Genomic DNA, 25951 nt, shown 5'->3' with positions numbered 1-25951 from the left:
ATGAAAAATGGATAAAAGCAATGGAAGATGAATTAGAACAAATTAAAAAGAATAATACTTGGACATTGGTTCCCCAACCTAAAGACAAAAATGTAATTGGAACTAAATGGGAATATAGGAATAAACTTAATGAAGATGGAGAAGTAATCAGAAACAAAGAAAGATTAGTTTGTAAAGGTTATTCACAAAAAGAAGGAATTGATTATAATGAAACCTTTGCACCGGTAGCCAGAATTGAGGCAGTTAGACTATTTCTTGCATTTGCAGCTCATAAGAACTATAAATTTTATCAAATGGATGTAAAATGTGCATTTCTGAATGGAGATCTTGAGGAGGAAGTTTACATTGAACAACCTGATGGATTTTCTTTGACAGATAATAAGGATATGGTTTGTAGGTTAAGGAAAGCTTTATATGGATCGAAGCAAGCTCCCAGAGCTTGGTATGCTAGATTGGATAAATATCTTTTGAAGCTTGTAATGCTGACAACAATTTGTACTACAAAGTTACCAATGATGATATTTTGGTTATTGAAGTCTTTGTAGATGATATCATTTTGGGAGGTAAAGATGGATTATGTAAGGACTTTGCTAATCAGATGTAAAAAGAAATTGAAATGTCTATGATTGGAGAGATAAAATTATTTTTACGTTTGCAGATTTCACAAACAGACAAAGGTATATTCATATGTCAAACAAAGTACTTGAAGGAACTTTTGAAGAAATTTGGTATGGAAAATTACAAACCGGTAAGTACCCTTATGACTACAACTAATAAATTGACATTGAAAGATGATTCAACTCCTATTAATCTGACAAGGTACAAATCTATGATTGGAGGTTTACTTTATTTGACACAAACAAGACCTGATATAATGAATGCAATATGCATTGTTTCAATATTTCAAAGAAATCCTAAAGAAAATCATGAATCAACAGTTAAAAGGATTTTCTGGTACCTACAAGGAACAACAAATCTTGGTTTATGGTATCCTAAAGATGAAAATTTTGATTTATTTGTATACATTGATGCAAATTGGGTAGGTGATGTAGATGACAGAAAGAGTATCACTAGCGGTGCCTTCTTTCTTGGTAGTAGATTGATTTCATGCATAAGCAAGAAGCAGACTTGTAAATCATTATCAACAACAAAATCAAAATAAGTTGCAGCAACAACTAATTGTTCTCAGGTATTATGGATCAAGCAAATGTTGAAGGATATAAAGGTAACATGCAAAGAACCAATAATCATTTATTGTGATATTTCAACAATAATTGACATATCAAAGAATATGATATTTCACTCTAAGATAAAGCATGTTTCTATTAACTATAATTTTTTGAAAGAGAATGTTGAAGCAAATGAAGTGAAATTGGTTTATGTGAATACTAAAGAGCAAATTGCAGATATCTTTACAAAGCCTTTGCCTAAGGAAACATTTGAATATCTCAGAGAGCAGCTTGGGGTAATTTCCCCACCGACAGAGACTTAGATGTTGAAGATTGGCATCAAACTAGCAGGAACTAACAGAGAAATATTATTTTGGCTTTGATGGAGGAGAGCTACTTCTCAGGGGGAGTAGTTGGTAGAATGATAAGTTTTGAATTCTTAACTGATTTGACATTTGCTATCGAAGGGGGAGATATATCTATGGAAAAACATTATGTCTTGAGGGAGACATTATTCATTGGGGGAGAGATATACTCTTTGGATATATGTATTTTGGTTTTGGTTCTGAAACAAACATTGTATTTATCTATCTTTGGGAGATTGGTTGGTTTACTATTTTTGGCATTCTGTTTTTGGCACCTAGATGTTTTTCCATCTAGTATTGCCATCAATGCCAAAGGGGGAGATTGTTGGTATTATGGATGACTTTGTCATGTGTTGCATTGGTTTTGTCATTGATGTCAACACTTGTCTTCATGGAGGTTTACATTATGTTCATCGGTATGTGGTTAGTGACTTATGCACAATCACCAATATGTGTTCACTAGTAGGTTATATTGTTCACCGGTAGCGATGATGACTTGTTATCATCTGGAGATCATGTGGTTATGTCAAAGACATGGATTGGAAGTTTGGTTTTGGTGTTTTTCTTATTGGTCTAATCGGGTTGACAGATTCGCCTTTACCGGCAAATAAGTCTAGGTTATGGACCGGTATTTCAGATCAGCACGACACGTCATGGAGATTGTTTTATTGATTGGTTATTGTGGTAAATGTATTGAGATGACATGTTGTATCGCATCAAGACTCATTTGTAATTGAGTTGAATGTAATATCTTTAGTGAGAGGACCTATTCATTTGGTCTTAGGTTTTGTATAAATGATTGTAAGATTTTATTGAAGATCATAATGATGAGTGTGTTTGAATATTGAAGAGTGAAATTAAGCAGATCCTTGTGTGAATCACGAAGATATTATTCAAAGGTTGAAGGAAGGTTATGAAAGTGTTTTGACACTCATGTTCAAAGCTTAACTGATGTTCAAAGCTTAACCGGTACTAAATCCAGCATTGGAGATGCTATTTTGAGCAGTACATTATCATTGGATTTAACCATCCAATTGTGTAGTCAGTGTGACTCCTAATTTGTGATTGAGCAGTGAGCTCTAGGCAGTTGGCCTTTCTGCATGTGTAGACCCCATTTTGTATACACATACTATCTACACTAGTATCATTTGATTGTGGGTAAGGTTTCCCACCATGGTTTTTCCCTTACCGGGTTTCCACGTCAAAATCTTTGTGTTATGTGTTGTGGATATTGTTTTTGTTTGTGTTTCATGCATTAAGTTATACCGGTACTGCTATATCTGTTAATCTATTTTATCGACACTTAATTTTGGTTTACTGACATTAAGGTTAAATTGGAATAACTTTCATTTGGATTACAATTTATTGACAATTGGTTCACAAATGATTCACCCCCCCCCCTCTCAGTTGTCCTTCCCGGGACCTAACAACATTTGGATTTACTATCTCTACCAGATCACTCTACTTCATGCTCAAAGTCTACACTTCCTTTGCAGTAATATCTTGATCATTAGACTCATATCTACATGCTCTAATTTTCTTCGCATGATTCTCATCAACCTTCACATTCGCGCTTTCCACTATCTTTCTCAGTTTCTTGTTGTAACACTGATAGGATTTGCTCTTAGTAAAATATCCCAAAAACATTCCTTCATCACATCTTGCATCAAATTTTCCTATATCCTCATCTCTTTTGATATAACATTTACTTCCAAAGATTCTGAAATATCTAACTGTAGGAACATGACCATGTTGGCATTTGCATGAAGATTGCATTGATGAACTTTTATGTTGTCATTGATGTCAATTATAACTAGTAATGATGTTGTAATAATGTTGTTTTGCAACCAGTAGTTGATCTTGTGAAGGAAATTGGTATTACTAGAGAAGAAGTGAGATCAAATGGTAAACCCTACCTATTGATGTGCCAAACTCTAACCGGTGGAGCTTGGTGAATTGGTTGTATGTGTTTATGATCAAATGATGAGTAGTAATGATTATGCCATGTATGCTTGTTGTATGAGATGAAGTTTCAAATGTTTTTTGGTGCATAAAGATAACAGTTTTATCTTGGGAATGAGCAAGTCCATTGCATATAATGGAAACTGCATGATTAGTTACAAGGATCGATGAAGCGATGATCAAGGAGTGGTCGAGGTTGTCTTGAATGATGTGCAATGATTTCTATGTAATCCAATGATCATACTTGAATCAATTTTTTTGTAATCTCTATGAGATCTTAGGTTTGCAATGTGTTACCGACCTCTTGTTTTGTTGATAAGGTCGATGAGTTGTTTTGTTGTAGTGTTGGCAATTTTGGTTGAATGTAAGAGTGATTGGTTGCCGAACCAAATGATGTATCTACAGTATGTGTAAAGGTAGATAGGAGAATGAAAAGGATATGATCAAGAAGAGTAGTTCCATTCATCAGATTAACAAACCCCTATTGTTCTTTAACAATTACAATAGTCAAATCCCTTAACCGGGTAAGCTCTAACAAGCTTAGTGTTATCTAAATCCTCTAACCAAGTGATCCATTAGCTTGGATTTCAAATCCTCTACCAAGGTTACTCCTAATAGGGTATTGCTTCTAATAGGGTATTATAGTCAATCCCTTAACCAGGTGGTCCTTAACAAGATTTGTTCTTAACAGGACTTATTGTAAAGCTTTAACAGGCTTGGCTCCTAACAAGGCAAAATTCAAAAGAGTTCAGAATACTTGTGGGTATTCATCCCCACCGTGGTTTTTCCCATTTGGGTTTCCATGTCAAAATCATTGTGTCGAGTGGTGCATGTTTTTGTGGTTATGTTTTCTATAGTTAATTTTCTTAACTTCTAAATACACTTAGATATGATATGATGACCAGCAAAAATCTGAATTGTTCTTTTACTTTTGTCAATAAAGTATTTGGATGTTTTGGTCAAAAGGTTTTGAGAATTTCAGAGTTGTTTTATTGTTATTCTATTATGACAGTCAACCAGTATACTTGACAGTGATATTGCAATTTATAGTTCAGTGTTTGAACCAGTCAGTTCTGAGTTTGATTGAGAGGTTTTTATTTTATTTTGGTGAAAGCCTAGTAACTTTTCTATCTACTGATTCACACCCCCCCTCTTAGTAGTTGACCAGATCCTTATTGATTCATGATACTTGATAAGTTGATACTTTGACATTTTTTTTTATCAAAACTCTTAGGTTATTGGCATCTTTTGGGTTGCATTGTGATAATAAAGGATTGTGAATTGACTATATGTAATCCATGTGTTGAACCTAAACTTATGAAATCATGTTTGAACTTTGTCGGTTAATTCCTACAGCCATACCAATTTATTCTTGCAGCCAAGTGATTTGTCCCTATTGATATGCAGATTGTTTAGGATAATGTCATATATGAGTTAATGAATGTATTAATTGAGTAAGATACGTATGCATGCCCTTGTTTAGTGCAGATAATAAATGACGCTGCGGTGGATGATTTCCTTTTGCGCCCAAAGACTGAAGAATCACGTACATATAACTGGAGATCAAACTGAAGGGGATCTGAGCAAGCACAACGTATGGCATAATCAGAGTAGTCATACTTCACTATGGGAGTTTAACTCTAGTGCGTATTGAATTCGCAAAATATTGCTATGGCGTGCAAAGACTGTGGTTCGGTTTAGATCCACTGACTGTTCCTGCAGCCAACCTCTAGTTATCTCCTTCATCTGACATTCATCCACCTCTTCTTCTAAGCATGATTTGAGTTGTCCATTGTAGTTTATCTTTTCTTATAATAAGCTCTTCCTTTTTTCTGAGAGGTTAGACAAGATAGAAAGGAATTGAGCAAAGATTTTTTGAAAGCATTCTAGAGTTTTCTTTTAGAACATGCAATCAGTTTCAGAAAGAAATAAAGCAAAGATATGTTGTTCTGATCTATTAAGAGTATTTTGCTGGAAGTTTGATATGACTCATCCAAGGGGGCCCACTTGGTGAGTGATCTTGTGTTTATGTTCATTGAAGTTCATTTTTACCTAGTTGCAATAGAAGTTCATGACTGGATTGTTCCTGCAGCCATTGGAAATAGATCCACTGACTGTTCCTGCAGCCAAGACAAAACGGTGTGATTTTTGTTATTTACATTAGATCATTCCAACATTGTTTTATAAAGCTTTCATGTACCCTTTTATGATTTCCATTCTTTCCTTTCCTTTCTGCATAATGTTAGTTATTGTAGCAATGCAGAATAACCACTTAAGGAGCTTACTGCATATATATTGCAGACCCATTTCAAGTTTTACATTCCTGGATTGATAACTAAATGAACACCAGCCATGAAAATACTAAACTCCACCATATGAATGTCCAAACTTTGGATTGAGATTTCAATTAGAGTAATTATTATCATTATAGTTGGGCTAGACATTTTTGGTGCCATTGTCGGGGATGGTGTCAAATTGAGAACCTTTTATGGTTATTATAGTTTCCAGTTAATTGTTTGAAATTTCATGAATCTACATGCATAGCAGAAGAAGAGATGCCAGAGGTAGATTTCTGCCCACTCATCCTAATCATGCAGAAGATAATTTCCTAGATATAAATCCTTTTGCTAAACTTTATCAAGCCCAACATAATTTGAATCACCCTGAATCTAAATTTCCAGAAGGTAGTCTTCAGTTCCTTTTTGGTCCACAAGAAGAAGAATTTCCTATAGTAACAACCCTCACAAGTCCAATGCAAGGGAACCCTCCTCCTGTTGGGAATAATCCACCACCACCACCAGGTCCAACATTTGAGTTTCCCATCTCTGACCAGCATGATAATGCTAACCTCAAGAACATTCCAACATCTTCACTTCCTAAATTCTATGGGTTGGTGACAGAGGATCCAGATACATTTCTGTTTGAGTTTGATGTTCTCTGTAGGAGTTTTGACTATACTACAGATGCTCATAGACTCAAAATTTTTCCTGCCACTTTGAAGGAGTCATCTTTGAGATGGTTTATGAGCTTGGGTAGTAGCACAATCAATACATGGGATGAGATGAAATGATTGTTTCTTGCAAAATACAAAGACTATTGTAGAGGCACTGATCGTCATGGGGATGATATCTTTAGAATGACACAAACTAAAGGTGGGAGTCTTGAGGATTATCTGGAAAGGTTTTTATTTAGTGTCAAGAAGTCCAAGCATAGTACTCTGAATGAAGATTCCCTCAAATTGATATTTTTGAGGGGTATCAGTGATGAATGCACCAATTCCTTAGATCTTATGGGAGGAGGTGACATTACACAATCTACTTGGGCTGAAATAGGGCAAATTTGCAAAAAGTATTCCAGATCTACATCTAAGAAGAACATGAGATTTAAGCCAGGGGCACCATTATTAGAATCTGGAACTAGAGTTTCTAGATTGGAACTTAGTCATCTATTAAAAGACTTCAAGGAGGACATAATAAACAATATGGCTACCCAGTTGGATACATTGGCAGCTAAGAAGAAGCATGAGGAAGTTGATGCATTCCTTGTAGAATTCTTTCCTCATTGTAAACAACAGAAGAAAGATTGCAGATGTAAGATGGTTGCAAATGTGGAAGTACTTGACTTCAAACTAGTTCAGGCGAGGACGAGCAAGTCTTCTATGTTGCTCAAAGAAGACCAAATTTTCAAAGACAAGGTATGCCACCCGATCCACTTTCTTTTTTTGGTTATAGTGGTAATTCTTATGCACCAAACAACCAATGGCAACCACAGTATTCTCAAAATTTTGGTAACTATCCACATTGGTATGGGTCCCAAGGCCAAGGGCAGCAATTTGTTAATCAAGTTCCACAGTGGCAACAGCCACAGGGGAATTGGTATCCATCTCAGGGTCAAGGGAACTAGTTTCAATGGAATTGGCAACCTACCTCTCAATGGAGGGGAAACCAATCATGGCCAACCCAATCTTCTGGATATTAGCCTCCTATTTAGCAGCCACAACCTCTTTCTTTAATGCTTCCTCCTGTAGCTACAGCTGCACCACCTAAGCCAACACAGTTGCCACTCAACTGATGCCTAATCCAAATATCAAATCTCAGCAGCAACAACAACAAGCTTATTTAGTTGATGCTAATCAACACCCAACCTATTCTTTATCACTAGATGATATTCACCTCTGATCTAGGACAACTCTACCTAATCCCTCTCATCCAATTATTACTAAGGTACAGGAAGAGCAGCCAATCTCTGACCTGAAAGATACAATACCTCAAAATCAAATATTACCACCATTTCCCCATAGATTGCAAGGCAAAGAAGTTCCCATTGAACAACAACAAAGCTTTGATATTCTTGATCAACTGAAGCACATTTGTGTTAAAATTCCATTGTTGCAAGCAATAAAGGATGTCCCTAGATATGGTAAGGCATTGAGAGAAGCATGCCTAAAGAAACCTGGCAGAAAGAAAAAGGATCCACAAACAGTTCATGTTATGGGTCAATTGGCTGATATCATGTTAGGTAAAATTGCAATTCCAAAGTATTCTGATCCAGGTAGTCCTGTTGTGAGTATAGTCATTAATAGCAGTCAAATAAGGAATGTTTTGATTGATTTAGGGGCAACCATTAATATAATGACAAGGAAAGTAATGAAACATCTAGAGATTAATAGTTTAAGGACTACACCCATAGTTCTACAACTTGCTGATGGCTCTACAGTGAGACCTGATGGTATCATAGAAGATGTCATAGTTATTCTAGATTCCTGGGAACATCCTGTAGACTTTATGATTCTATCTCCAAAAGCAACATTGGGAGGATATTCGGTCATTTTGGGTAGACCCTGGCTTGCCATAGCTGATGCTTATATAGGGTGTAGATCAGGAGACATGACTATTTTAGATGGGAGTTCTACAAAAACATTAGCTTGTATTCTCCAACACAACCACAACTTGAGAAGCAACAAGCTGTTTGGCCTATCTTGGGAGAGGAATCTGATGAAATTAACTCTATTAATCACCTTATGATGATTAATGGAGGACCACTCAAGCAGTTATATGATGAGGAATCAATTCTTTATAAAATACTGATAAATGAATTTATAGAAGATAAAAAATTGCAAGAATTGAATCTGAATATTGCAGGCCTGGACTTTCCTGGAGCCACTGATATTTTGCATACTCTATTGCCACAAGAATGATCTTTTTCTCATTTTTTTGATATAAACTAGATTGATCTTACTATTAAGATAGAGGTGGAATTGAATAAATATTTGAATATCAATAGAGATCTATCAGATACTCAAAAGGAGGGCCTTGTAGACTTGCTGAAACTCCATAAAAATGCTTTTGCATGGGATTACAAAGATATGAGTGGGATTGATCTAGCAGTTTGTACTCACCATATTTACATAAAGAATGATTGTTGCTCACTTAGACAACCTCAAAGAAGAGTCAATCCTACCTTGAAGGAGATAGTTAAAGAAGAATTACAGAAATTGTTAAAAGCTGGGTTTATCTATCCTATCTCTAACAGTCAATGGGTATCACCTCTGGTGATAGTGCCTAAAAAAGGAGGCAAATGGAGAGTATGTGTTGATTATAGAGCTCTGAATTCAGCAACAAGAAAAGATCATTTCCCATTGCCATTTGTGGATCAGGTATTAGATTCTCTTGCTAGTAAGAGATATTTTTCATTCCTTGATGGATTTAGTGGTTACAATCAGATATAGATAGCCACAGAAGATCAAGAGAAGACAACATTTACTTGCCCATGGGGCACGTATGCATATTCTATTCTTCCTTTTGGGTTGTGTAATGCTCTAGCCACTTTTCAAAGAGCAGTAATTAGTATTTTTTCTGATATTTCTCAAGATATTATGGAAATTTACATGGATGACTTCACAACTTATGGTTCTGAATTTGATCAAGCATTGGGTAATTTGAAGAAAGTATTGCAGTGATGTGAAGACTACAATTTTTCTTTGAACAGTGAGAAGTGTTTTATTATGATGAAAGAAGGAATAGTCCCTGGCCATCATATATCTATACAAGGCATAAAGGTGGATCCAACAAAGATTGAGGTCATTCAGCATATTAATGACCCTGTAAAGAAAAAATATGTGAGAAGTTTTCTAGGTCATGCTAGATACTACAGAAGGTTTATCAAAGATTTCAGTAAAATTGCAAGTCCCTTATATTCACTTCTTACCAAAGATGCAGAATTTAAATGGACCCCAACATGTAATGAAGCTTTCTCAAAGCTTAAGCATGCTTTGACTCGAGCACCAGTTCTTAAGGGGCCAAATTGGTCTGTACCATTCCAAATCCACACAGATGCATCTGATTATGCAATAGGAGCAGTGTCAGGCCAAAGAATTGAGAAGTTGGAAAATGCAATATGTTATATCAGCAAGAATTTGCAGGGGCCTAAATTGAATTATACAGTTACTGAAAAGGAAATGCTAGTTGTCATATATGCCCTTAACAAATTTAGACACTATATTATAGGGTTTCCCATATTTGTGCATACAGATCATACTGCAGTTAGATATCTCATGAATAAGCCATCAATCACTGGTAGATTAGCTTGCTAGTTATTGTTGATGTAGGAATTTGATATCACAGTTGTTGATAAGCCAGGGAAGTCTAATGTGGTTGCAGATTATCTTTCATGTCTTCAATTGCAGGAAGATTCTACAATGATAGATGACACTTTTCCATATGAACATTTGTTTCTCATATAGGCTCACACTCCATGGTATGCTGATATTGCCAACTATTTAGCTGTAGCTAAGATGCCAATTTCTTTTTCTCCTAAGGAAAGAAGGTTGCTGGTTGAGAAAAGTTTTAACTTTTCATGGATTGTTGATTGTCTATTTTATACTGGACCTGACCAAGTCATGTGAAGATGTGTCAGAGAAGATGAAACATATGACATCTTGTATGCATGTCATGATGAGCCATGTGGAGGTCATTTTGCTGCCAAAAGAACAACACTGAAAATACTTAATACAGGATATTATTGACCCACATCACACAAGGATGCAACTCAGTACATAAGGAAATTTGACAGATGTCAACGAATGGGCAAACCTACAAAATCTGATGAGATGCCACTATATCCTCAAATATTTGTTACACCATTTGACAAGTGGGGATTAGATTTTGTTGGCCCAATTGATCCCCCTTCTAATGGCAAATCTTATATCTTGGTATGTACAGAATATGTAACAAAATGGGTAGAAGCTAGAGCCATGACATGTGTAAGAGATAATAAGGTGGCTGAGTTTCTCTATGAAGAGATATTTACAAGATATGGAGTACCAAGGGAAATTGTCTTAGATTAGGGACCTCAATTTACATCAACCTTGATAAAAGCTTTGGTCAATGAATACAATATAAGACATAGGAAATCTAATCCATATCATCCACAATCTGATGGACAAGTAGAAGTTACAAATAGAGAGATTGAGGCTATTCTTACAAAAATAGTTTATGTTCATAGGAAAGATTGGTCTCATCGGCTTTCAGAAGCAATTTGGGCATATAGAACAACTTGGAAAACACCAATCGGTTTCACACCTTTTGAGATGGTTTATGGAAAAATAGCAATGATGCCTATTGAATTTGAACATAAAACCTTGAGAACAACTTTACAACTAAATATGACATTGTCTGAAGCACATAAAGAACACATTCAACAGTTAAATGCTCTTGATGAATGGAGGAAGATAGCTGTTCAATAGACATAATTGATTCAAAACCAAAGAACAAGATGGCATGATAAATATATTAAAGAAAAGAAATTCAAAGTTGGTGACTGGGCACTCCTATATGATTCCAGATATAAAGATGCTACGGGAAAACTTCAAACATGGTGGTTAGGTCTTTATGAGATAGAAGAAGTTTTTTAGAATGGAGCAGTCCGTTTGTCTACAATAGATCCTATTCGATTTAAACTCTTAGTGAATGGACACCGCCTACGACTATATCACAAGCCAACTACTAGAGAGGAGTTCCTGCAGCAGTTTGTTCCATAAAGTGACATAAAGGTTCCTGCAAGAACAGATGAGGATTCTGCAGCAACTCATGAGCTTCCTGTTGCAATTAAGTAGGCTAATAAAGGTAATGTTCCTGCAGCCTCTGCAGTGGACATATTTGCCAGTTCATAATAAAATATTTCCATTTTATATGGGAATATTCTTCTCCATACATAAAATTCCATCCCACGTTCTTACCTATCACTTCATTTCATTTCACCTTCATTTTCATGCAATTGCATGTACATGTATATTGTATTTTATTTTAATTATGCATTTATTAGTTCATTATGATTATATCCTATTTAAATCCGCTCCACTACCCGAAATCTTGTCAGCTTGTGTGGACATGTGCTAGGTTAAGTTGGGGGGGGTACTTTATGGTTCATTTTAAAATATGATTAATTATCAGTCCTTTTTGGTACCCCAAATTGATATGCTTCCCATCATTTCCAATTATGTTATTATTTCACGCAAGTGAATAATAAAGTCTGCCGCTAGAACTAAGATATGTAAAGAGATTTCATTTTTAGCAACATTGTCAAATATTTTGGTTCAGCTGCAGAGAGAAAAATATCAGAGTAAAATATGGGTGGCGATCTAATTCGCCATGAGCCAATGATCCATGAAGGGTTGTTGCAGGATGGTCTTTGTGAGAAGTATTTTTGAAACCACGGCTGGTTGGATTACTTCTTGAAAATTAGGGATTACAATGAAGAAATTACTGCAAAATTAATGCACTCCTTTCATGAAGGGGAAGCTACGGTTAAAGGTTTGAGGGTAATTGCTACAAAACAATGAATAGTAGAAGTAACAGGGTTGCTGCAAGAAGGAGAACTCTTTCTAGAATCAAAAGACGCAAGGAGTGCTAGGGCAGAGTTCACAATTCCTACAGATGGACCCTTAATGGTGGATAGACAAGGAACTAGAAGGGTTTCTTTACTAGAACATTGGCCTCAGGTAGCTTTGTATATCATGAAGTATATTACATGTGAAGGTTGGTATTCAAACCTACATTCACCTCATTTTAAGTTACTTACTCATTTGTGGCATGGTCGGCGAGTTAATGTACCTAATTTTTTATATCATCTCATCTCTACAAGTGTTAAGGAGACGCGAAAAAAATAGAAATCGCTCCGTTAGCCATCATGGACTGGTTAAGCTACTTGTACATCGGTCCCTGAGAGATGTTTCGCAAATAGAATAGGGTGTATTTGAGGATATACTACAATTTCAAATTGAGGATGTCCCTATTGCAGATAACCCGCCGGTTGAAGAAGAGAATGTTGCAGAAGATCCTTCTGATGAAGATGAGGGTTTGCTTGTTGCTGAAGGAGCCGCAGTTATGATAGAAGAAAATATTGAAGTGGAGTCAATTGAAGAACAACCCTCTACTTCTCTTCAAAGAGATTCACCCGTTCTGCAAAGGAAAGGAAAGGAGTTAGAAAAGGATGAATCAGATGAAGAACTTGTTATCTGACCGCAGGTAACTCAGATTTCTCCTACAGCCAAGAGGCGTAGGACAAAAACAAAAACTCCTGCAGCCATTCCAAAAGTGTATGTAAGGAGAACAAGAAGGACGACACATAAGGCTCAACCTGTGAGTAATCTAGTAGAGGTTATTGCAGTAGAAACTTCGGAAGAAGAAAATGCTATGGAGGAAGAAATTCAAGAACACCCTATGGAGGAAGAAATTCAAGAACACCCTATGGGAGAAGAAATTCAAGAAAACCCTATAGAAGAAGAAATTCAAGAAGAGGTTGTTACTGATAAACTAGCAAATCTTGCTTCTGTGGCATTGCAATGTGAAGAAATTGTTGAGGATGTTCTATAGCAACCTAAAGAAAATATGGGAGATATGCTAGCCCAGAATGAGGAGTTTATTGAAGAAATCCCACGGTCTAAGGTAGGACCTATTAGACCTCCTTCATCCTTAAGTAGTTTATCTATTGCTTAAAAATTTTATAGGAAATGGGAAATAGAGAAGGATAGGTTGCAGGGGATAATTAATAAGCAGCAAAAAGAGATTGAAAAGAGAGATAATAGAATTGAGGAATTAGAAGCTAAGGTAGAAGTGATTTATGGTATGGTTACTGAGTTGATGCAGTGTAGGGCACCCCCAAGAGTTTATGCAGTACATTTAAAAGAGCGGTATTTGAACCTCAGACTAAACCACATTGTTAGGGACCTTAATCCATCCTTGGAAACAACCAAGGAATTCTATTATGCTTATCAAACCTCTCCACCTACTGTGAAGAATTTGTTATGTGAATTATACTTACATAACTATGTTGTATCCCAAGACAGGGAATGGAATCCTTTATTGTATATTGGGGATATCCATATCAGAGCTTTAATATCATGGATCCAGAATGAGATTATCATAGGGCCACAAGCCAGCGAGTATGAAAAATTAGAGCTTGACTGTCCATTACCATTGAGAAGGGAATTAGAAGCACCAAGGGTTCTCTATTATGATTGGAAAAAGTTATTGATAAGAGATGATGTTAGTAAGATAGTACTTCCAATGAGAGAGGAAGTCTATCAAGCGTATGAGAATTTGGTTCAAACTGATAGGACAACCACAAAGAAAGGGTTAGCTCAACGCTGGAATAATCTACCAGAACATTTAAAATAGGGAGAACCTTACTCACTTTAGAATTTTCATGCAGCCATACAAAGAGCCCCCAGATACATACAGTTAGGCAGGGAGAAAGCCAACAACTGGCTTCCATTGATCTTTCAACCTCCAATCCTTATGTGGCCACTTTTGGCATGCCAACCAACAGAACATAATTATGATGCAATTGCAGAGGAAACAAATAGATGGTCCAGGTTAGAAAAAATGAAATGATTTTATTGGAATTTGGCTTCCAAGGGAATAGGATAGGACACTGTTGGTGATTTAAGAGTTTCGGCCAAAATCAGAAATTTTCCTTTTGCTGCAGGAGCATCAAACCCTTAAAGTTGGGGGGCATGATAAGTTGATACTTTGACATGTTTTTTTATCAAAACTCTTAGGTTATTGGCATCTTTTAGGTTGCATTGTGATAGTAAAGGATTGTGAATTGACTATATGTAATCCATGTGTTGAACCTAAACTTATGAAATCATGTTTGAACTTTGTCGGTTAATTCCTGCAGCCATACCAATTTATTCCTGCAGCCAAGTGATTTGTCCCTGTTGATATGCGGATTATTTAGGATAATGTCATATGTGAGTTAATGAATGTATTAATTGAGTAAGATACATATGCATGCCCTTATATGTTGTTCTTGTTTAGTGCAGATAATAAATGATGCTGCGGTGGATGATTTCCTTTCGCGCCCAAAGACTGAAGAATCACGTACATATAACTGGAGATCAAATTGAAGGGGATCTGAGCAAGTGTGATGTATGGCATAATTGGAACAGTCATACTTCACTATGGGATTTTAACTCTAGTGCGTATTGAATTTGCAAAATATCGCTATGGCGTGGAAAGACTATGGTTCGGTTTAGATCCACTGACTGTTCCTGCAGCCAAGCTCTAGTTATCTCCTTCATTTTACATTCATCCATCTCTTCTTTTGAGCATGATTTGAGTTGTCCATTGTAGTTTATCTTTTCTTATAATAAGCTCTTCCTTTTTTTTGAGAGGTTAGACAAGATAGAAAGGAATTGAGCAAAGAGTTTTTGAAAGCATTCTAGAGTTTTCTTTTAGAACATGTAATCGATTTCAGAAAGAAATAAAGCAAAGATATGTTGTTCTGATCTGCTAAGAGTATTTTGCTGGAAGTTTGATATCACTCATCCAAGGGGGCCCACTTGGTGACTGATCCTATTTTTATGTTCATTGAAGTTTGTTTTTACCTAGCTGCAGTAGAAGTTCATGACTGGATTGTTCCTGTAGCCACTGGAAATAGATCCACTGACTGTTCCTGCAGCCAAGATAGAATGGTGTGATTTCTGTTATTTACATTAGATCATTCTAGCATTGTTTTATAAAGCTTTTGTGTAGCCTTTTATAATTTCCATTCTTGCCTTTCCTTTCTGCGTAATGTTAGTTACTACAACAATGCAGAATAACCATCTAATGAGCTTAGTGCATATATATTACAGACCCATTTCAAGTTTTACATTCCTGGATTGATAACTAAATGAACACCACCCATGAAAATAGTAAACTCTACCATATGAATGTCCAAACTTCAGATTGAGATTTCAATTAGAGTAATTATTATCATTATAGTTGGGGTAGACAATACTATCGATTGGTATCAGAGCATTTCAGGTCCTCTAGTGTTTAAGCCTTACAGCTTAAGGTAAAGATCTTGAAGAACATGATGAAGAAAGAAGGTCCATAGTTTAATAGGGAGAACTACAAAATATGGAGTGATAGAATGAAAATTTATATCAAGAGTCTAGGAAGGCAATACTGGGCACATGTTGGTACTCAATATGTTGCACCTAGTGGGAATATGTCTGATGATCAAAAGAAAGAGAAACAAGAAAAGAATCAAGCATTGGAGGCCATTATCAGTTCTTTGTTTGATTCAGAGTATGTTGATGTCCATGGTCTGGAGACTACTTATGAGGTGTGGAAGAAACTTGAGGAAATCTATAGCAGTGATGAGCATGCAAAGATTGCCAAAGAAGAGAGTCTGAGAGGTAAATTTGATGACATGCGGAAGGCTGAATTTGAGAATATACAATAGTATGGTCAGAGGATCAAAGAGATATTTGGTGAGATCAAGAGTGTTGGTGGTAAAGTGGAGGATGCCACAATGGTTAGTAAGGTGTTGATAACCCTTCTACTGATCTACCCTATCCGAGTTGCAGCCATTCAGGAGCTAAAGTCTATTGATAAAACTAAGGTAACTCTTGACTTCATTATTGGTAAGCTTACTGCATTTGAATTAAATGGTTATGATGGTAGTGCTCAGAAATCTGAATATGCATTTAGAGCTTCAGTTTCTAACCCTTTTATGAGGAAAAGTAGAGATGTCAGTCACAACTATGAATCTAGATCCAGCAGAGAAGTTGATGATGAAGACAGTCTGATTGAGCTTGAAGCATTATTGGCCAAGCAGTTGCCCAAAGGTATCGGAAAGTACAAAGGCAAATTACCTTTAAAATGTTTTGCATGTAACTAGATTGGACACATTTCAGCTAATTGTCCTAATGGTGACAATGAGCATAAGGGTGAGAAGTACAAGAAGTACAAAGAAAAAGGCAAAAGGGATTGTCTCATTGCAGTTGATGGTGGTATCACTGATGAGGAATCCGAGGGTGATGCTAATGAATACATTGTCTTTGTAGCCATTAAAGAGGAGAAATTTGATCAGAAGGCATTAGTTTCTCGCATGGATAGTTTTGATGATTGGATCACATATAGTGGTTGTTCACACCACATGACCGGTGACCAAAGTAAATTTCTTACATTGAAGGAATTTGATGGAGGAGTTGTGATATTTGGAAATGACTCATCCTACATGGTAAAAGGAAAGGGAACCATTTCTCTTAATGGAAAGAGTAGTGCAGATGATGTTTACTAGGTTGAAGGATTAAAGAACAATCTTTTGAGTGTAGCTCAACTCAATGACATAGGTTATCCATTGGAATTTAAGAATGGAATGTGCAAAATCTATGGGAGAAAAGGTGAATTGATTACAACCGGAAAGCAGACAAAAGGTAACCTATTTCACCTGAATCCTAAAGTCAACAACAGTTTAATTGCTAAAGTAGATGATAGTTGGCTTTGGCATCAAAGATTTTGTCATATAAACTTTGATAACATTGTTAAGGTCAGTAAGTCCAAGTCGGTAAGAGGTTTGCCTTAATTGGACAAACCGGTAAATGCTCTGTGTAAAGAATGTCAGTTAGGAAAGATGGCATCCTCAACTTTTAAGAGAAAATATTTTTCAGCAGAACATTTGTTAGATTTGGTTCATATAGACATCTGTGGACCAATAAGGACTAAAAGTATTCAAGGTGATAGATATTTTATGATCTTCACTGATGATTGCTCAAGAATGATGTGGGTCGCATTCTTGAAAAATAAAACAGAAGCCTTTAGTAAGTTCAAGGAATTCAAGGCCTTAGTTGAAAAGGAAAGTGGTAAGAGGATAAAGTGTCTGAGGACTGATTAAGGAGGTGAATTTAATTCAGAGGAATTCACTAGATATTGTGAAGACAATGGAATAAAGAGATAACTTTTTGCATCGAGGACACCATAGCAGAATGGTATTATAGAGAGGAACAATTGGTTGGTTGTTGAAGGTGCTAGAATGATGCTTATACAAGGAGGAGTAGCAAAACCTTTCTGGAGAGAAGTTGTCAGCACAACTGTCTACACTATGAACTGGATATTGGTAAAAAGAGGTAAGGACAAAACTCCTTATGAATACTGGTATGGTAGATCACCTAATGTCAGTTATTTTAAGATTTTTGGTAAAAGAGGTGACTATGTCAGTAAGTTTGAGGCTAAAAGTGATGAAGGCATATTTATTAGTTACTCCACCAAGAGTAAGGCCTACAAATGTTACAACAACATGACAAAAAAAATCATTGAAAGTGTTGATGTTCAAGGGGATGAGTATCCTAAAGTCTCAGGAGAAACCAGTAAGGAGAAAAATGATGAAGAACCTTGCATTCTGATTTTGGAACCAAAACTGATGAAGCCAGAAGCTGGTGAAGTGAATGTTGTTGTACCGGTTCAACTGGAACAAGTAGATTTAGATGAAGATGATGAAAGTGAAGAAGAAGAACCTAAAGATAATGATCATGTCATTCCAAGGTATGTGAGACTCAATCACAATCCTAGCCAGATTATTGGAGATAAAGATGCTGGAGTGTTAACCAGAAGAAGAATTGGAGAGAATTCTTGCATGCTCTCCACTATTGAGCCCAGAACTGCTAAGGAAGCATTCAGAGATGATCATTGGATTAAAGATAGGGAGGAGGAGCTCGACCAGATTGAGAAGAACAATACATGGAACCTAGTACCCAAACTGATGAATAAAAAAGTGATAGTACCAAAATGGGTATTCAGGAACAAATTGAATGAAGATGGAGTAGTAGTTAGAAACAAAGCTAGATTGGTATTCAAAGGTTATGCACAAGAAGAAGGTGAAGGTTATGGTGAGACATTTCTACTATTAGCATATGATGAACTGACGTGATGATATGATGATAATGTATGTTATCATTGATGTCAATAAGTGTAAGTGAACTGGTATACAGATTGAAAGAAGTTGGTGAATCGGTATGAAGAAATGTAGTGAACCGGTGTCGGGGTTTCACTAAGTGTGACTACCGGTTGTTAGTCTCAGCTCTAGGGTTTCCGGTTTGGCAATCCATCTTGTGCGATGCAACCGATGACATTCTGTGATGAGTTAGCTAAGAGATGAGGATAAGATCAAGGTGCCACATTAGCTTTGTGCACGTGAAGGATTTCCTTGAGGATCTTGCATGAGAAGATCGACTGCATTAAAAGTCTACCTCAGGAATGAACATTCTTCTTGGCAGTATGAGAAGAAAGTGTGATGAATTACTGATTCCCATGTGCGATGAAGAATGAACGATGCAGATTGTCTTGTGATCTATTTGAGATTGTATTGCTCTATGCAAAGTGTTTGGACGGTCAGGATTGGACCGCCTGTATTGTAAACCTGAGATGCTTAGGGTTTAGGCTTTATGCTACCAACATAATTGTTGTCTATAAGGTCGACGATGTTTTTTATTGTAAGTTGTTGGTAAATGTTGTGTGTGTATCCGAGTGATGAGATACTTGCCAGACCAATAAGAGAAAACTGCAGAGTGTGATTGTAGAAGTAGAGGAACTAAAATATGTAGTGCTATTATCAGATCAGAGTTTTTACCTATTGTCTTCTAACCATTTCTACAGTTGGAAAATTCCTGTACTAGGTAGCTTTAACAAGCCTCCTGTAAATCCTCTAACCAAGTGACTCAAGTTTATTGAGTTCCTTAAATCCTCTAGCAAGGTAACTGGTGTAGGAGCACCCTTCCAAGCTCTCCCTCTTTCTTTGTTTTGTTGGTGTTATGCTTCTTTTGAAGCCATTGTATATAAAATAAAGAGCCATGTGCTCATAGGTCCTAGTTGGGGTCCTAGTTGAGGTCTTAGGGTCATGAGTCAAAAATTGAGATTTTCTTGGAAATAGAGGGTATGTATGTCTTTGAGGTGTTTAGGGGTCCCTCATAGCATGGTGGAGTCCTTAGGTGTGCCCAATGTGGGTCTAGGAGTCAAGAAAAGCAACATTGGGAAAGTTGCTCAAAAGTTGCATGACAACTTTTAAAAGTTGTCAAGCAACTTTTCCACCATGAGGCCAAAATTCTTCATTTGGCATGGACAACCCTAATAAGGGCACACAAACTGAGGAGAGGGTAGTGTAAGTATTTCCAAACCCTAAGTTAATGGGTTGGATGTCAGACATTGTACGACCCAAGTAAGAAAAGCTTGACTGTGACTATTTATTGGTTACCAGTTAGTTTGAATGAAGCAACCGAGCAAGTTAATGGATTGATTTGCATGTAAAACTATGTGGAGTGTCTTCTATGGTGTAAATAATTTCATTGTGAGCAATTAGATTAGATTTTTATTTGCAGGTTGTGTGTGTTTGTAAATAGTTTGTAAATTACCTTCTCACTGTCCAGTTTTGGATTGGTTTGTGCAAATGGAATCATAACTCCATTCCCCATTGTGGAATCACCATGAAACCATGGGGAATGGGAGTGAAGACCTTGTACCATAGTTCAATGCAAGCAAGGCCCTTGAAAATTCAAGGAAGCCATTTGAAGACCCATTCCTAGGCGAGACTGGACAGTGCCTGGTTAGGAATGGTTGTTGGTGCAGAGGTCTTGGAGAGCAAGGTTGGTCAGAGGAGAGTGCACCCTTTGGAGGAGGTGTAGAGGAGTGTGTGAAGTACCACTGGTGTGAAGGAGGAGCCTCCACCAATCCATAAAAGGTGGCTAAAACACAAAACTTCCATTGTGACCCAAGCACACCATAAAAACCCTCACAAAACCCTTAAAAACCCCAAAATTCGCCCTAGGCACCGTACGACCACTTGGAGGCCCAAAAATAGAGAAATCCTTGATCCCTTGCCAAATGAATGGTATTCCATTTTGAGAGTTTGGGTAGTTTGTGCATCATTTGTGAGAGGGAGCCCTAAAGGATCGGGTAGGAGGCCTAATTGGTCCTAATCCTTGTAGCCCTATTTTGTAAGCAAAACACAAAATAGTGAAAGCTGTAGGGGGGATGAAGGTTGTAACTTCTTGGGGCACATGGATGGATGTAAAACATGGTTTAAGACCTATCCTAACCTTTCTAAGACCTAGGAAGCAGTAGGACAAGCCAAGCCCTTATTAGCCATAGTAAGGGATTTTGAGTCTCATGTGTAGGTGAGACCTTAGGAGAAGCATTGCAACTCATTGGTGGGTGGAATTGGGCAAGGTCAAGGGATTAATCAAGTGAAGTAATCCCTAGAGACCCTAGGGTGTGTAGAGAACACCAGGTGATCCAAGGAAAGGATCCAAGAGCATAGACTAGGCTAGTCTATCCCAAAGCACTTTCCCATCAGATTGGTATCAGAGAAAGTCAAAGATTTGTTGGACTATGTATGTCTCTATATACTAGTGAATCAGTAGGGAAGAGTAGAATGGTCACTAATGCAGAGCTAGCTAGGAAGGTAGAAGAGCAGAAGGAGAAGAATAGACTCCTTGAAGAAGCTATGAGTGAGATAAGGGATAAACTGCAGGAAGTGGTGGATCAGAGGACACAAGAACCTTGGGGTGAAGACACCAAGGATAAAGGAAAGAAAACCATTGACATAGATGACATTATACCTAAACTAGATCCCTTGTTTAATGAAGAACCATTTGTAAAGGCTATCAAGGCTTTGAACACCAAAGCTTTTGAAGGATTGCCACATTTAAGTGGAAGGATGGACATTGAAACTATCATGGAATAGATTGAGGGCATGGAAAACTACTTTTAGTGTGAGGTAGTGAAAGAGGCTCAAAAGGTTAAGGTTGCCAAATCAAGATTAAGGGGAGCAGCTTTGACATGGTGGAAGTACCTGCAAGAGGAGAGAGTTAGCATGGGGAAGCTACCTATTGCCAATTGGAAGGCCATGGTGAGCAAGATCAAAGAGAACTACTTACCAGAGGATTATGAAGTCCAAATTCATAAGAAGAGATAGGGTTTGAAGCAAAAAGACCTTGATGTGACCTCCTACACCGAAGAATTTCAAAAACTTTGTCTTAGATCCAAAGTCCAAGAAGATGAATCTATTAAGGTGGCTAGGTATCTAAGCGGCCTAAAGTGGAACATTCAAGAGGAGATAAGCCTATGGACTCCTACTACTGTTCAAAAATATCATCAGCTTGCCACCAAGGTGGAAGAGAGGAACAAAAGAAAAGGAGACTCCAATAACAGGGGTAGAAGCAGAGGTAGAGACCAAATGAACCACTGAGGTGGTTACAAAAGCAAGTCAAATGAGCAGAGGAACCAAGGAGAAGCCAAGTTATCTGAACATGGCAGTGAAACCAATCTTAGAGGAGGCCATTCTAGAGGAAGAGGTGCACAAGGTGGTCCAAGTAGGGGTAGAGATATCAGCAGAGGTAACTCCTACTTTGCAACTATGAAGTGTTACAACTATGGACAATTGGGACACCCGACATATAGATGCCCTGACAAGCCTACCTCATCAAATAGTGGAAAGAGGGTTACTTATGCTCATGAAGACTCTTTAAGTAGCAAGACACCGAAGGTGGACCAGATTGAATTAGAAATTGGTGAGAATCTGATGTTCAATAGGATTTTGATCAGACAATCAGTTAAGGAGGAACCCAAACATAGAAGAGCATTGTTTAGGGTGAGATGCAAAGTTCTTGGTAAAGTGTGCAAGGTGATAGTTGATTCAGGCTCAACTGACAACATCATATCAGAAGAGGTAGTTAGGAAGTTGAAACTCACAAGAATACCCCACACTAGCCCTTACAAGGTGACTTGGTTGAACAAAGGACATAGTGTGCTAGTCAATGAGCAGACTTGGGTAGAGTTTTCTATTGGAGGATAAAAGGATAAGATCCTTTGTGATGTGTTGCCTATGGATGATTGTCATCTACTGCTAGGAAGACCCTGGCAATTTGATAGGAATGTGATCTATGATGGAGAGGATAACTCCATATCATTCAAGAAGGATAGCAAGACCTTCAAGATTCAGTCCTTGACAGAGGATGAAGAGGGAACTTAAAAAACACCTAGTGTCTTATTGGCTACTGGTAAAGAGTTCTTAAACTTGCTACATGAGGAGGAGATAGTGAAGTGTGCCATCTTTGTGAAACCAAAGGAGGAAGAGGACAAATTGTAGGCAAAAGTACCCAAGGAGGTGAAGCAAATGTTGCAAGAGTATAAGGACATAGTGAGTTATGGAACACCTACAACACTCCCACCTAGAAGGTCTATAAATCATCAAATAGACTTTGTTCCTGGAGCATCCCTACCTAACAAAGCTACATACAAGCTCACACCTGATCAAAACAAGGAGGTAGCAAGGCAAGTGCAGGAGTTATTGGAACAAGGACTAATTAAGAAGAGCATCAGCCCATGTGCAGTCCCGGTAGTGCTAGCATCAAAGAAGGAAGGTAAGTGGAGACTATGCACTGACTTAAGGGCAATCAATAGGATCACCATAAGGTATAGGTTTCCTATTCCTAGAATAGAGGATTTGATGGACTGTCTAGGAGGTGCTATGTATTTCACCAAATTGGACCTTAAAAGTGGTTATCACCAGATTAGAATCAAGGAGGGTGATGAGTGGAAGACTACTTTCAAGACCATAGAAGGATTGTATGAATGGCTTGTGATGCCATTTGGACTCACCAATGCCCTAAGCACCTTCATGAGGTTGATGAATGAGGTGTTAAAAGACTTCACATGTAGGTTTGTGGTGGTGTACCTAGATGTCATTCTCATCTATAGTAGAACTAAAGAGGAGCACCTTGAGCATTTGAGGTTAATCTTAGAGAGGTTGCATGAGGAGAAGTTATCCATCAACCTAGAGAAGTGTGACTTCTTGAAGCAAGAGCTGGGCTACTTAGGATTTGTGGTGTCTAAAGGAACCTTGAAGATGGATCCAAGCAAAGTGGAGGCAATCTTGAATTGGCCTGCACCTAGAACAGGGACTGAAGTTAGGAGTTTCCATGGATTAGCTCAATTCTATAGGAAGTTTGTGAGGAACTTCAGTGGCATATGTGCACCAGTCCTTGACACCATAAAAGGAGGCCTTAAAACTAATTTTGAATGGACTAAGCAAGCTGACAAAGCATTTCAATTGTTGAATCAAGAAGTAGCCACAAAACCTATCCTTCTCCTACCTGCCTTTGACAAGCTATTCACATTGGAGTGTGATGCAAGTGGAATTGCAATAGGTGGTGTATTGAGTCAAGAGGGAAGGCCTGTGGCATTTTTCAGTGAGAAGCTTAATGAAGCAAAGAAGAAGTACTCAGCCTATGACCTAGAGTTGTATGCATTAGTGCAGTCTCTAAAGAAATGGAGGCATTACCTACTTCCAAAGGAATTTGTAGTGTTCATAGACAACCAGGAATTGAGTTACATTAACACTCAAGAGAAGCTTAGAAATAGGCATTTGAAATGGATGGAATACCTCCAATCCTTCACCTTCACCATCAAGCATAAGAAGGGGCAACTCAACAAGGTGGCAGATGCATTAAGCAAGAAGTTGTTAATAGTTCAAGAACTACAGTTGCAGAGCATAGGAATAGAAGGTTTCAAGGACCTCTATGAAGGAGATGAAGACTTCTCATTAGCTTACAAGGTTTGCAAGGAGTTTGAGAACCATTTCCATGGTGAGTATGCAGATTACACTCTCCAAAATGGTCTCTTGTTCAAAGCTAATCAGTTGTGTGTACCAAGAGGATCCATGAGGGAGAACCTCATCCAAGAGAAACACAATGGCAGTTTAAGTGGACACTTTGGAGTCAAAAACCTTGGATCTAGTACAGAGGTACTACTTTTGGCCAAAGTTTCCAAGGGATGTGAAAAGATATGTAGAACAATGTGGTGTATGCCAAAGAGCAAAAGGAGGATCAAGCAATGCTAGTCTCTATCAACCATTGCCAGTCCCTAATAGGCCTTGGGAATGTATCAACATGGACTTTGTAGTAGGACTTCCCAAGACAAAGATAGGTATGGAAAACATCTATGTGGTAGTAGATAGATTTTCCAAGATGAGCCATTTCATTCTATGTAAAACTACACATGATGCTAGCTATGTTGCACATCTCTTCTTTAAGGAGATTGTTAGGATTCATGGACTCCCTTTAAGCATTATTTCAAATAGGGACAATAAGTTCATGGGTCATTTTTGGCAGACATTATGGAGGAGACTTGGAACTAATCTCTCATTTATCTCAGCTTACCATCCACAAACAGATGGTCAAACTAAAGTCATTAATAGGGTGTTAGAAAACTTGTTGAGGTGTTTAACTAAGGAATATGGGTAGACATGGGACCTAATCATTCCTCAAGTATAGTATGCATATAATGATAGTGTGAATAGGACCACGGGTAGAAGTCCTTTTGAGGTTGTCTATGGTAGACATCCAAGAGGAGTATGTGAGTTGAGAGACCTTGGTACCTTGGAAATGAAGAGTGGGTAAGCAGAGGACTTCACCCAAACCATCAAGGAAGTCCAAGAGCAAGTCAAGAAAGCCATCCTTGAATCCACTAAAAAAATGAAGGCCAAAATGGATGAGAAAAGGAGAGAGGTTTAGTTCAAGGTGGGTGACTATGTGATGGTCCATTTGAGCAAAGCTAGGATGCAAAGTGGTAAGCCTAACAAAATGCAAATGAAGAGGGTAGGACCTTGTAGAATTCTATCAAAGTATGGGGAGAATGCTTACAAGGTTGACCTGCCTTCAGATTTGGCTATATCACCAGTCTTTAATGTAGCCGACCTGATCATGTACAAGGGTGAAATAACAGGGCAAAAGGAGAACCAAGCCAAGGTGCTGCAGGACCTAGATGTTAATGTCTTACCCTAGGTGAAGAAGCCAATAGTAGAGGAGATCTCAGAATCTAGAGTAAAGAAGTCCACCAGACACTAGGTCTACATGGAACACTTGGTGAAGTGGGCAGATCAGCCTGAGTCTGAAGCTACCTGGGTTGAAGAGAGCAGGTTCAAGACACTTGGCATAGATTCGACTCTCATCTCTTCTTCTATTTCTTAGTTGTGTGCAGAGGGGGAGTATGGTGTAGGAGTACCCTTCCAAGCTCTCCCTCTTTCTTTGTTTTGTTGGTGTTATGCTTCTTTTGAAGCCATTGTATATAAAATAAAGAGCCATGTGCTCATAGGTCCTAGTTAGGGTCCTAGTTGAGGTCTTAGGGTCAT

Source organism: Cryptomeria japonica, chromosome 2, assembly GCF_030272615.1.
Source record: "Cryptomeria japonica chromosome 2, Sugi_1.0, whole genome shotgun sequence".
NCBI lineage: Eukaryota > Viridiplantae > Streptophyta > Pinopsida > Cupressales > Cupressaceae > Cryptomeria > Cryptomeria japonica.
The sequence above is the reverse complement of the archived record's forward strand: the minus strand, read 5'-3'. Positions refer to the sequence as shown.